Raw genomic sequence first — 13,568 nt, forward strand, 5'->3', positions numbered from 1 at the left:
TTGTCTGCTGCCTGAATTCACATTCGGCATCTGCACAGATGTTCATTAATTTCTGTAAGAAATACTTTTGGAAATGAAGTCCCACACATGATTCCCCTGGCCTTTAGTTCAGAAAGATGTTAGATCATGTTGAGTCTCAATGTCAAATATCTCTGTGGGGAAAGACTAGAAAGCCTGACCTATTTGCATATATGTGTGGGTATGGCAACAGTCTGCTGTACTAATGTGTGAGGAGAAGGTTATTTGACAATAATAAAATTGCAAAGATGATAACCCACAGTTCAAAAAAAGAAAAATAAATTCCTCCTTGTTTCTACAGACAAAAAGCAAAAAGGAAGAAGGAAGAGAAGGGAACATCAGTTCAGAGAATGTGGCTGGGTTTTAATAAAGGCTGGATGGCTTCATGGCCCCTGAAAACATTTATGTATAAATGAGTTGAGATAATAAGGCTAATCAAATGTCATGCTTCAAGTAGTCAGTTCATGGCCTGGAGGGACTGGAAGTGCTTTTTTGCCACTGTACAGATGTGCTTCATTGATTAGGATTTGTCCGTTTCAGAGGAAAGTTACGGAGCCACAGGCATCCATGATGATTTGCTTGAGCCAGTATTCTTATGGAGACCCATCAGGTTCTTGGGTGTTTTATTTAATGTGAATGCACAAATTTTGCAGCAGCCTGAACTCTGTCATGGACATGGGTTAAAAATGACTGTTGTCCTAGTGTTATCACTGAGAAATCATGGAAACTTTGCTTAAAGTTTGTGCTGCAGATCAAGGTGCAGAGATTCATTTGATTGAGTTAGCAGATTGGCAGGATTGTGTTGTATCTGCAGGACTGAATTCATGTAATCTCTATCTTGTTTTCCTGAAAGGTAAAGAATCCTTTGTAGAAGTTCTTTAGAAGCCTAGACTTCTTTATTTCATCTTAGCTTCTTATGAGCTTATTTCATATTAGCTTCTTTCTCAGAACATAACATCCACAATTGATGGTACAGTGCAGTCCACAGCCTGGCATGTGTGACTATGCCTGATTAATTAAGATTTGAGGTCAGAAGAAGAAGATGGACCCATTTCCTCTAGGTATTTCAAGGTCAAAGGTATGGTAAATAATAAAAACATCACAGAACCACAGTTCAGTTAAGATGAGGACTTATAACGCTGTGTCTGTAAGACATTCAGAATATTAAAGCAGATTGAACAAGCTATGACAAACAAGATTTGTTTTTCATATCTTCAGGGAGTTCAGAGGACAGTGCAAATAACTTTAATACCATTTGTACCTTAACTGTGGCGCCTACAGGATGCATTGTTACAGGGCTGAAATCACTCATGGTCACTCACTTTGGGTTTTGCCTACAAATTACATTATAACACAGAACCAGGGTGATCCTGGAGGCTGCCTCACCATGGCAGTGTGAGCTGGCTCTGTGTCTGTGTCTGTGTCTGTGTCTGTGTCTGTGTCTGTGTCTGTGTCTGTGTCTGTGTCTGTGCAAAAGCTCTCATTTTGGCTGGAAATTGCAAGTAGTGAAACTTGGAAAAGCTTGATCAAAGTTCTATTCATGCCAAGTATTTAGTGGAAATTGTGCATAAAAAGTGATTCCCTTTCAAGCTACAGTTTTTTATGTGTATGAAATAGTATTTATAGTTGGCAGAAAGCTTTTTTTCCTAAGATACCATAGTATCTGTAGATAAAAGCTTTATGACATCAATTTTTGGAAAGCAAATTAAGTTTTTGTGAAGATTTGGGGAAGATTAGAGCGCCCCCTTGTGGAGATTGTATGTATGTCCGCGTGTGCAGATCTTTATGTATTTACAAAGATTCCTGTAGCTCGATGGAGAAGGAAAATGGCAATTTTGATTATATTTGAGTTATATTATTATTACCAAACATTTCTGAGTTTGCTTAGAGTTTTATATTCATACCAAATATTTCTGGGTTTGATCAGATGCTATGAAGTATTTTAGTAAAACACAAAGTTCCGTGTAAAATGGAATGTCAGCAGTCTGTCGTGTAAGTATTCAGTTGAAATGCCCTGTCATCTTCTTGTTTATTGACTTACAGGTAAAAATCATACAGTTGTATTACAAGAAAAGGAATTTTAGGAGGAAAAAAAAAAAACACCAAAAACCAGCATTTTTGTTTTACAGCTGAGTAATTTCCCTAGCTTTTGTGAACTATTTCAATGTATGAATAGGGAACACTTCTCTTATAATGTATTCATTAGTAGCATCACCTGAAATTCTTTTATATCTGTGTTGTCATGTTGTTTACCTTATGGGAGGCTTTAAAAACTCAGCATGTAAGACAAGAAAATGATTGTGATGCCTGGATTTTGTAATGATCATTTATAATTTATGGTCATTTTGCTTGACGTCAGAATTAATAAAGATTTGAGGCAAAGCTGAGAGAGAATAAATTAGTATACTTTCAAAGGGATTTCAATTACTGAGCCCTTTTTATTGTTAATTACTTTATTAATTGAGCGGAATTACTGTACTGATTCAAAATACATCGCAATGAAAAATCCCACAGAAGTTTTATCTGAGCATCTAAGGCTTGGAAAAGAGTGCCTGCAGCTGAGCTCTTAGTTGGAAATTAGAGAAAGCTCAGCTGGGGAGGGAACCTTGTCACACTTGTGGCACAAACTGTGAAGCCAGTTACAAAGGAACACTGGTGATGCTGGTGCTGCAAGTGTTACCTAGCCAGAGAATAAAATTGAGTAGCAACAGCTCCTTCAAAAAACAGGAAGAGGTGAAAATAAACATCGTAGTTGAATTTAAAGTAACTAATTTTGCTTTGTTTTAGACCTAACAAAATCTGACTGAAGAAATGTAAGTGTCAGAAGATATAAGGATCTGGATACATTTGATTGGTTTTTTCAGGGGCTCTTTGAAGCTGAGTTTTACCAACCAAGTGTATTCCTGCAGGCAGCCAGGACCCTTGTGATAACAGATCTCTCATAATTCTGCATGAAAGTATGTAGGAATTTTTTTTCCTTTAGAACCATTAGGAAAGACTTTATGTTGTTAAATAACTGAATAGGCAGGAGTTGTGTTCCCACCTTTTTGCATTGGAGCTGGAGGAGTGCTCAGTCACCCAGGCAGCAGCCTGCCCCATGAGACTCCTCCTGAAACAGGGACTTCGTCCAACCTTTTTGGCTGCTGCTGAGAGACTGACACCTGATCGTGAGGAGGGTTTCGTGGTTTGTCCTGTGTGCATAAGGCATATTTTATGAATCCTGTTATGCTAAGCTGTTACCCATGACTATAGGTATTGGACTTCTTCAGGAGGGTCTCTTCCCAAACAGTTTTCTGTAACTCTTTAAGGCTATATTGGCAAAACCAGCCCAAGCTGCAGGTCCCTTATGCAGCACTGTCTTCAGGTTCGCTTTTCTCTTGTCCCCTGTCTGTCATCACCTTTCTTTTCCCTGGCCAGCTCTTGTTTTCTGCTGCCACTTCCTGCTGTGGAAGCTCCTTAGCTCATTTCCCCTGTACTTGTAGCATCTTCCCAAGAAAGGCAAGTTCAGAACTTCCTCCCCTGACTGGGGCTAGAGGCAGCTCAGGAGGAGATGGGTGGGACAGCAGTGCAAATGCATCCTTATTTCATGTTCCCTCCTGTGCAGTGGCATAGCAAAGGCAGAGAAAAAGAGACAATGGTATTGAGTAAAGAGGTCTCAGATTTACACAGTTCTTTTGAAAGACAGCAATCACCTGTGCACAATAGTGATGAGGTAGAATGGGGGTGATGTGAGCAATGGATCCCTCCTTTGCCAGTCCTGTCTACAAAAGATTTCTTATTCTCCCCAGCATAAATGACTTGCATATCTTTAAAGAATCCTGTAAGACATTACATATTTATTGCTTTTGAATAGTGTTTCTGCCTGTGCGTGCTCACGCCTGTTTCTTAAGATGTACAAGGGTTGTTTTATGCAAGTGCTTGATAGAACAATGCAATTCTCATAGTTTGAATTATTATTGCATTTTGTATTTGTATTTCTTTCAGCAAGGTTCTTGCTACTTCACTCCGTTCATCAATTTAAGGAATACTTAGAACAACTGAGCTTGATATAATTTAGGCAAAGAACAAAAATCACTGGAGGGAACTTTGTTAGATTTGTGTCTCATCAAGAAATGATTTACAATTTGTATCAAGCTTGTTTGTTTTTCCATCAAATCGCCTCATCTATTCCATTTCTATTCCACACCACTTCACTCTGAAACAAATTGTCATTTCCCCATCTTAACCAACCTCTGTGTTCTCACATGCACCAAAGCTGGGGCCACCAGCCTCTGGGTTGTGACGTGTAAGTATCCAGCATGCATCTCTGATAGCAGAATGGAAATTTACCTTCAGTAAAGTATTTGATGGACCGGCATCTGCAAAGTTATTATACAAGGCAAAAACATGAGGCTGGGCATAAGAATTTTCTGATGAACTAGAAGCTGGTAACAAAACAGGGTGTGCTGAAAGAGGAACTTAAAGGAAAGTTATCCATGAATTTCCACTGACTTAGTCTTAACTCTGACGCTATTTCATTTTTCCATTAAAGATATTGTCACTAAAAGCTTAAGTGTATTAATGGAATTTGCTTAATGACCTTGAGGATTTCATAAAGATAGGGGAAATGACATTTGGTAGTGCAAAGTTCATGGTTCATGCATCTGAAGCCAGCAGAAACAGCTGTCCTCTGTCAACTGAGTGCTTACCAGACAAAGTGGGGAGTCTTCACAGAATCACAGAATCATTTGGGTTGGAAGGGACCTTAAAGATCATCAAGTTCCAACCCCCCTGCCATGGGCACAGACCATCTGAGCCAGTGACACAGTGACTATGACTTTCCAGAAAACTGATAAAAAAACAAAATTCAATGTGGGTGTATCAGAGAATACGCTGCCACTGGAGGTAAGAAATATTTATCGTACAAGGCACCTCTTTAGAGCCTTGTGAAATTTGCACGATTCTAGCCATGTGTAGTGAAATTTGAAGTCATGCAAATTCAAATGCCAGGAAATGACTGCTGTGATGATCAAAACCTGGAACAAATCTCAGGAGCTCCTTACTTTTGCAGGCCCCTATCAAAAGCTAGCATGAAAAGCTGAGATGTTGGGAAACTCAGTGAAGGGATCTAAGCATGACCCAAGAATTTTGGGGTCTGCAGTTTGGTCTTATGACTTTTTTATCAGAGAACATAATAAAAAGTAGTTCAGCTTTGTAAATTGAAAGTTGAGAGGTGTGATTACTCTCTGATCTTCAGCTAAAATGCTATTTCTTCTGCTCTGATGTTACATTTATAAATCTCCTTGATGTATTAGCAGTGTTAACTCAAGAACAACTGGATCTAAGTAGAACAAGACCAGGTTTTGTCTGGGAATAAGACTTGTGTTCCTAACTTAAGAAGCAACCTTCACAAGATGTTTTCAGTAGGAGCAATGGCATGAAAAGCATATTTCAAAAGGGGCTAGGATGCTTTAGGAAAAGGATAATTGAGTGCTGTTACCTGTGCTGGCAGGGTAGGTAGGGCACTGCGATGTCTCTGAGAGCTTTTTTCCCCTAAATAAACCAACAAATTTCTTCATATCTTCTCATACTACTCTCTATTTTCCTCACTGCCAGCGAGTCTGAGCTTACCTACATATTCAAATATAGAGGAAAATGCCCAACATTATGCTCTGTGTTTGAAAATTTGTGCCTAAATCCTGAAGGCAACACACAGGAAAAACCTGTATTAGCTCAGAGAGCTCACACATATTCAAATGCTATTCATGTGCATTTTCTAAAATACTGAGTTAAAACCATGGGTAACTGCATCATTCTAGTGGCCTAGGAGCTGCTCAAGATCCAGACTTGATACCTCTGAACAGAATTAATTTCTTTAAGGACAGGTAGTGGCTGCAGTGTCCTTTTCAGTTTCTGGAGACTCTATATTGAATAATGTGCCATTGAAATAAATGCTCATGAAGTTGCTCAATAATTCAGGGTGTGCTGATTTGGAGTGTTATAGCCCTAGTTAAAATCATATTTAAAAAAAACCCCACAATCTCTTAAAAAAGACTGATAATCTTCTGTACTCTTCCAAGGGTGGCCAGGAAAGAACAAGGGAGAATGGGGATTATTTAGATGGTGAGTTGATTCTTGTTTGATGTGTTGTCTGACAGGACATTTGGTGCATTTGGTGACAGCAGACTTTCCCCTGCCATTCAGAATCCCAGAGCCCCAGGAGTGGGAAGTGACTTCAGGAGAAGTCCAACCCCTTGCTCAGACCAGAGCCACCACTGAGCATAGATGGCATTGCTCAGAGCTCTGTCCAGCTGGATCTTCAAAATCTCCAAGGGTGGAGAATGCAGAGCTGCTACTGACAAAACTTTCCAATGCTTAATTATTCTCATAATGAAAATTGTTTTCCTTTTATTCCCACATTTTTCAGTTTATGACAATTGTCCCTCATTAGCACAAGAGTGTTAAGAGCCTTGCTTTATCTTTTCACTGGCCTCTTCTTAGGTGCTGAAAGGCTGCTGTTTGATCTCTACCTAATATCTTAGACACCTCCTTGAAATATGTCATTAAAATCTGTATCCTCACAAGTTTATATTCTCTTATGTCAAGAAAAAAATTCTCAGCACTCCCACTATCCTTTTGCAGCAGTAGGTCCCAAGATGCATTTTCACTGATAATTTTGAAAGGCATGTGGCAATGTGATGTGTCAAGAATGTGATTATTATTGTCATGATTATTCATTCCTTTAAAAAAGTACAAAATTGCTTGTCCTGACTCTAAAAGCAGACACCATTTTAAAAGGAAATTGTCATTTTGCATAGTCCAAGGCCAGTTGTCTTCATTACTGAAGTATTTAAGGAAAAAATAAAATATTAGAGTACAGTAGAGTAGAATACAAATGTATTTTTTACCATTGCTTTCAGTACAGATGTAGTGCTGGAGTTTGAAACTTATCCTTTTTCTGTATTACATGAATCTGTGAACCAGTGCTATGTTAAAATAGCTTACCTAATATCTCATTCTTCTCATATCTTTGCATAGCTCTATGCCATTATTGAATTTGTTCTAGCTTCACATCAAGGAAAATTGGACTCTTTAGGTGGAAAATTCCTAATGTTGTATGTGTAGCATTTGTGTTGTCAAAATTCACTCCCTTTCCTCTACCCTTCTGGATCACTCTGAATCACTACTGTTAAAAGTTGTTTGATGTCAAAGAGTGAGTGATCACTAAAGACACTCCTTGTCATCTGTCATTCTTTAATCAGGTGTAGGATACTAATCTTCTGATGAACAACTGTGCAAAAAAAAAAAAAAAAAACCCACCCCAAGAAAACCAAACAAAAAACCCACCCACATCCAAAAAAACCCACAAACAAACAAACAAAAGCACCACAAACAAACAAACAAAAACACCCCAAAACCCCCCAAAAAACCCCAAAACCAAAACCCACCAAAACATCCCCCCCCCCCCCAAAAAAAAAACCAAACCAAAATAATGAAACAAAAAACCCCACCAATGCTATATTTTTAAAGAAAAAAGGGTTTGCAATATCCAAACAGAAAAATTGGGAGTTTTGTGATGAAAGCAGTGAATTACTCTAAAAGAAACTGAAGTTGACGACGGAGTATTCCTCCTAACATGCAAGGAAATAAAAGGTTTCGCATTTCTTAACTGCTTCCCAGTGCCAAATCACCACATTTCTCTTGCCTATAACAGTCTGTGTCATCACAAATAACTTCCCAAGCAACAGCCTCTTCTTACCAGAATCAGAAATACAATCCCAGCTGTCTGACTCCCAGCCCTCCCTCTGTCACACTGATATACTGATATATCAAGGACAACAAAATTATAATGGACTGTTTTTCTAACTGCTGGATTGGAGATTTATATGAAACAATACTGAACTTACTTTAAAACTTCATTTTACTTTAGAGAATGCATGTTTAGAAAGAGATATTATACCGTGGCTGATAGGTCTATTGTAAGTACCAAGAGTTGTAAAATGGAGGTTCTCTGTGGTTATTTCTCCCTCACTGCAAAATGTTATGTTAGTGGTTAGTTTTTGATGTTGGCCTGAACTTTGCATTCTGGGAATAGGTGCCTTCAGACAAAGACCCTTTGGCTCCAAGAGCAGGGTTCCCCTCGCATATAGAGACACTTGTACAACATAGGCACCTCCAGGTCAGCAATAAAGCTCCCTCCGTGGCCAAGCTACATGGTGTGATGCAAAGGGAACCTCTAAAGGGGTGCAGCTCATGCCAGAGGTGACCCCTGCCATGGCCAGACACACACCACTGCCTGTGCTGAGCAGCTCCCTGCTGGTTTCAGAGCTTGCCTCGATGCGTAACTCATGTATAGACCACTGCAGTTAGATGTCCTACCCTGAAAGCAGTATCCAGTCCCTTCTCTGAGTAGGCATGTTGTATGGATTTAGCTGCTCTTTATGTCCCTGGGGTAATGAAATAGGTATGTTTAACCAGCAGAAACTTGTGGCCAACTCGGAAATAGGAAACAATGGCCAGCTTTTATTCCACTTGGATTCAGAGCCATGGGACAAAATTTCAAAGGAATAATGAGACACATCGAAAATTTTGTAGTTTTATACCTCAAAATTAAAGTCAGGCTTTTTTTTTTTCCTTTTATTTAACTCTGCTAAGTTTTCCTTTCATGTGGAGTGTCTATAGAATATTGCTGCCACTGTTTTATGTAAAGTGCTCATCATGCCAGATAAAAACTGTAAAAATGGTGAGTGCTCAGATCCTCTGAGAAAGCAGCCAATTAAGTGCTTTTACTACATGCTGAGAAGGTGATGCATGTGGTAAGAGTAGATAAACCTTCACTTCTTAATAGTGGTGGCTGTTCTTTCAATAATAGTCTTGTAAAGAAACCCATGAAAACCTGAAAGGACAGCTAATACTATTAAGGTCACAAACTTATGTAAAGGATTTCTTAGAAAACCTTTCCATCACGGTGTCTAGCATCCTGTGACAGACACTAAGCTTAAGAAGCCTATGTGCTCCTGCTACATCATCTTTGCAAAAGTTTGTGGGACAGCTAAGGTTTATCTGTCTGGCTTGGTGGATAAGCAGTATGATGTTCCCTGCAGCCAGATGGGCATGCATATATTTCGTGCACTGTTTCAAAGATTTTTGTTACAGTCCTGTTGTTCTGGATAAGTATACAGTCTGCTCTTGTTATTTTGGGCAGTTTGTCTGTAAATTAAGCACACCATGGATGGAGAGACACTCTGCACAGAAATGCTGCCAGCCTTGAGCTGATACATCTGCATTTCACCAGGGTGGCTTGGACCAGTTCAGCCTGACAAAGTTTCTTTGCTTTCTGCCTTCCCCCATCATTCCTGTTGCATGTTCTAATTGTCCATGTGCTGCATTATACTCACCTTTGTTTCACTTGCTTACCCTCTTCCTTTCACTATTACCCATACTGATGATACTTTGCTCAAAGAGAGGTTACTGATTGTGGGCTGTTACTGCCTGTGAGAATATGGGCTTCAGGATAAAACTGGGAAGTATAAGGCTTTTGTTCACATAATGCTGATCCTTCTCAAGCCTTCATCTTGCCACAACCTTTGTTGGTAGCAGAAGTGTGCTGACAAGATGGTTTTTGGTGGGTATTTCAGACCATTCCTCAGGAGCATGCTCATTTCCACAATTAAAGCTACTAACTTCTTATCTCCACTTGGGGCATAAACTTGACCAGGGCTTTTATTTTCTTTTCTACTAGGAAGAATCAAATTGTGGATGGTTTTATGGTGCACCTGGATATTTCAGTCACTTTGGTTTCTTTTTTTCTTCTGTCTGCTAGTGTTTTCCAGAAATGTTCTCTGGTGACTCTTTTTCTCCACCTCAAATACTCTTCTGTCTCTGCATCCGCTGCCATGAGCACTCTGTTCTCCTTTTATGAAGATGCCATTCATCCTTCTTCCCCAGGAGGCCCTATAGGATGTTTCTGTTCTCAGTGTGCAGTGATCCTTCACATATTTAGTAAATCTCCCTCAGTTGGGACATCTGTTCCATGGTGATAGAAGAGGCAAAATGCCCTGGTTTGGGATCACCTCTGCTTATAGCAGACTCTGCTCCTCTGAAATTAATTTCTAAACTATACTACTGAAGGCTTAATGCAATACTGCTGAAGGATTAATGTAAGATTAGAGCATTTATATTAAAATACCTTATAATGTGGAAAAAATACATGTTCTTAGGTTATAACTGGAAGCTCATTTTATCTGTTCTATTAATTAAAGGTCTTATTAGCCTAATGCTAATAAAGAGATTGGATTTCATGCAAGTAGGACTAGAGCCTTAGGAATTCCCAGGTACTTTATAATTCTACAGTAAACAGCAGTTTGCAGCCCAGGCTTCACACTGATGCTTTTTTGAGCCCTTGCATGGATCATCAGGCCCTTGTCATGACCATCATCAGTCCAAAAAATCAGCTGTCCCATACTGACAACTTCAGTAATCCATTAGTTTCAGTACATCATGCTCAAAAGGAGATTGCTTAATCTGGGGAAGCTGCATAAAATTTCCTTTCAGAAGGAGCTAACACTGTGACTAGTGGGCTGGTGTTTGAAATGAAATCTAGACTGTTGTTGCATGTCCATGTGTTCATAGAGACAGTCACAAGACACATTGGCAAACACACAGCTGTGCATATACTATTATTTTTCTGTCATTGACAAATGCAGATTATGGCCTCATTTCAGTGTAAATTTTTACATACACACACATGCACGTGCTGATATAGATATTGATTACATAAATATATTATATAGCTATAACTTGTATGGGTTTTAATTAATTTGGAATATTTTCTGTAAAATATCTTCTCCCTGATGTACCAGTGTATTCTTTTTGGCTAGCCTTTAAGCATTGAGGGTGTCTGTGACAGTAGTTTCAGTAATCAATGAAGTCTGTGATGAGTTTGCTTTGACAAACAGGGTAACAGAAGTCATTACTTAATTCTTTGCTCAGTATTTCCCACAGTGGGTAGCCGTGCAGTTCAACATAGCCATAAGTGTGAGCATGGGTGATGCAAGAGGGTCATTTAAACCAACAAGAAAAAGTGCACATCTGTATTCAGAGTGGCTCAAGCGTGTTCAGTATTTAGCTACATTTACACTATTTTACTGAACAGGGAAGAAAGGCCATATCCTTTTTCATATTTTTACGACCTGCTTCTTGTCTTTATTATGAGCTTACTCCTCAGCTATTCCCAGTGTGATTGGATGCTTGTATATAAGGCACTGAGGGCTCTAAAATACTTCTGTAATTATTCCATAAATGTCAACATTTGAAAACAATTTGAAAACAATTTCCTAAGATAATTTTATAGTTTATACAATTTTCCAGCTGAAACAAATGTTCATGGCCTGCATGTGTTTACTTGAATCATTATTCTAGAGACATGACACCCTTTCCCCTGAAAGAAAACTGCACACAACCATCAGTGCAGCATCCCCCTAGTCCAGGGGTAGCATGTAACAGTGTCATCTGGACAGTGCCCAGGATTAGGGAAAAAACCTTACGGTCTTCCAACCTCAGATTGATTAAAAGAGTGGCAGAGGGTCACAGTCAGAAGGTTAATCAGACAGTTGTAAATTGTGAATGCAACAGAAGTTATCAGCCCCCCAGAAACTAAATGTGTGTCAAGCTGCTGTTCAAGGTTGTCTGCCAGATGAAGAAGCCATTTAGTGGAGAAACACAATAAGACAACTCTCTGGAACCTGCAGAAGCCAGCAGCAGATTTATCTGGGCACTGAAGACAGCTGCAGACGTCAGGAAGTCACAAGGAGAAGCAGCAGCAGGCTGGCCAAGGCTTCTGGCCCAATACGCAGAAGGGAAGCTGCGGATGTTGTACAAAGATGTGCTGTTCTCATTTCCATGCATTTGCTTTGTATTCCTGTTTATTGCACATCAAACACATTTACATATCCAGGGATGAAATGGAAATGATCGATGCAAAGAAGGTATTTTTGTTAGTTGTTGTTGCTCTGAGTCATACCTGACTGAGACTGCGGGAGATGGGTGAGGAAAGACAGAACTATTATTAGATGTATAAATTACTGTCAAGAGCAACTTTTAAATCTGTCTGTTACCACATATTAACATCCAAAATTACCTGAAGAGAAGAGGGACAGCAATACAGTGCCCCATCTTTTGTAGGTGTTTGCTACTGCCTCTGAGTCTTTGTCTGTTTTTTTTTCATCTCTGCTCCCTTGGAGTTTCAACCATTTTTTGTCACAACCCTATCAGTGCCTGCTGGATGTTGCAACAACAGCTCTTATGCTCAGAGTTAGCATAAGGTGTTTGAGAATTCGGCTGTTTTATCTGCACAGCACTTGTGAAATGCCCTTTTGTCCCTGTAAAAGGGAAAGTAGTTCTTAATGTGCTCTCATACATGCAGTGTGGAGCCAAGATTAAATGAGCATCCAATCTGAGAAGAGAAAGTTGTGCCTGAAGTGCCCAAAGACTGCTTTTTCGTAGTGGAACTATCCTGCAGAGCATACAGGAGGATTTCTGGTACTTTCTTTTCTGCAGAAGAGAGATTTTAGTAGAAATACCTGTCTATGAAGGGTTGTGTGATTTTTGGGTCCCCTGTTGATGTGGGCTGTGTAAGTAACTGAAGAGGACCAAAACGGCTGGTGTGCAGTTTGGTCATGTGTGAGCAGCAGTCAGAAGACTCAAGCTCCAAATGATTCTGGAAATATCCTTCAAAGTATCATCTGATGCTGACAGAAATCATGGTTTCCAGTGCTAGTGGTAGTGCAAATACATCCATGACATTCCCTAGTTTAAATCCTTCTGCCTGTAAAGCTTTTGCTGTGAAATGTCTTGAAACAGCTCTTCCCATTAGATAGTAGCTCAGGAAATTACCCTGCAGCAGAAAATAGTCCATAGGTTGGTCTCATAACCTTATTCTAGAAAATATATTATAGGTCCTGTAGGTGGAAAATTCAGAATTAACAAGAATGAAGCATTCAGACCTGTTTCTCTTTGCTTTGCCTGCTCTGGGAAATATATCTGCATATTTACCAGTATGTGGGGAAATAAATATTTTTTTTATGGCTAACCTAAGGATCATGGAGATGGTGAATCTTTAGTGGCAGAAAGTGGGTGATGCTTGAAAAAGCAAACTAATTGTCTTGGAGGTTGTTACAAATTTTGAGATGTTTCATTTTACTGGAATTAGCTCTTTGACACTCCCAAAACGTTGGTTTGTTTACAAGGTAGCTTGTCTTCAGCAAGCTTGCTTCCTGCTTACTTCCTTCATCCTTCTCTGCTTCTTGCTTGCTCTCTTCATCCTTCTCCAGGCTGAAGAAAAAGTACTGAGATCAGACTTTTCATAAGAAATCTTAGCACTCATGATTTATTAATGTAGAGTTTGCAGTAAGATGAGTCATGCAAACTCCCGAGCTTATTTTTGCATCAGATCATGTGTTAATTTTAGTCATGAATCTTCTTCTGGTTATTCTAGCAGAGAGAAATCATAAGTATTTCAGTTTTGCGTTGTGTTTATGATATGACCTTATAATTCAGGTGCGTTATTATTG

General features: G+C 39.3%; 1 protein-coding gene across 1 annotated transcript in view; it reads left to right on the plus strand.

Moving 5' to 3' along the window:
* Positions 1-13,568, plus strand: part of HS6ST3 (heparan sulfate 6-O-sulfotransferase 3) — a 275,047-nt gene that overhangs the window by 255,473 nt on the left and 6,006 nt on the right. The gene's annotated exons all lie outside the window — the stretch shown is intronic.

Source organism: Sylvia atricapilla, chromosome 2, assembly GCF_009819655.1.
Source record: "Sylvia atricapilla isolate bSylAtr1 chromosome 2, bSylAtr1.pri, whole genome shotgun sequence".
Taxonomy (NCBI): Eukaryota; Metazoa; Chordata; class Aves; order Passeriformes; family Sylviidae; genus Sylvia; species Sylvia atricapilla.